Below are 922 nucleotides of genomic sequence, written 5' to 3' on the forward strand. Positions count from 1 at the left end.
GCTCATAACTGTAATCTTAGCACTCTGGTAGGCCAAGGAACTCAGGAGTTCAAGACAAGCCTATGCAACGTGAGACTGTACTTCTACTAAAAATAGAAAAATTAGCTAGGCATGGTGATGGGCAACCGTAGTTCCAGCTACTCGGGAGGCTGGGACAAGAGGATCCCTTGAGCCTAGGAGTTTAGGTTGCTGTGAGCTAGGCTGAGGCTTTTTTTAACCTTAAAAAAACTCAACAGTACAGAACTTTGGTGTACATACCCACTGAGAATGAAAAAAATGTATTATGTCATAGTTTTTCTTCCTATGTTTTAAAGAAAATACAACTTTAATGCAGTAGAATTCCTGTATTCCTACATAATCCCCCTCCCATTTCCTGCCCGTCTCCCCAGAGACAATTATGAACTGATGCATGTCCTTTTAAATCAATCTCTTTTTAAATCATGTATTATATACAAATGTACACACAGACATATTTGTGTGGGTGTTAAAATGTACACACACGATACGATTCTGTACATATTTTTGGTTACTTGCTTTTTGCACTCAACATTTTGAGATGTTTTCATGCTAATGCATATTAATCTAGATTATTCATTACAACCAGTATATGGTATTACATTCTATGAATACCACCTGTATAAATTTTTTATCCAGTTTCCTAATGATGGAAAGTAGGTGGTCCTTTTTTTCTTCGTCATTAACATTGTGGTGAAAACAGTTCTCTCTCTTCAGATTATAAAGCTTCTCCAACATACTTAATCCCATTTGAACATTTCTGTTCTTTCAAACCTTATAGATTTGAACTGGGTCTATTTCTTTTATACTCGGAAAATATTTGTTTAGATTTGTAGTATACATAAGTAATGACAGCAGCAAATCTAACTTGATGGTCCGACGCCTTGTGTTAAACTACCAGTTTCAT

At 35.8% G+C, this 922-nt stretch overlaps 1 protein-coding gene across 1 annotated transcript in view; it reads left to right on the forward strand.

Moving 5' to 3' along the window:
• The window catches only part of ARHGEF26 (Rho guanine nucleotide exchange factor 26), a 122,390-nt gene that overhangs the window by 27,903 nt on the left and 93,565 nt on the right, over positions 1-922 (forward strand). The gene's annotated exons all lie outside the window — the stretch shown is intronic.

This window comes from Otolemur garnettii, unplaced genomic scaffold, assembly GCF_000181295.1.
Source record: "Otolemur garnettii isolate 467f Iridium unplaced genomic scaffold, OtoGar3 scaffold00076, whole genome shotgun sequence".
NCBI lineage: Eukaryota > Metazoa > Chordata > Mammalia > Primates > Galagidae > Otolemur > Otolemur garnettii.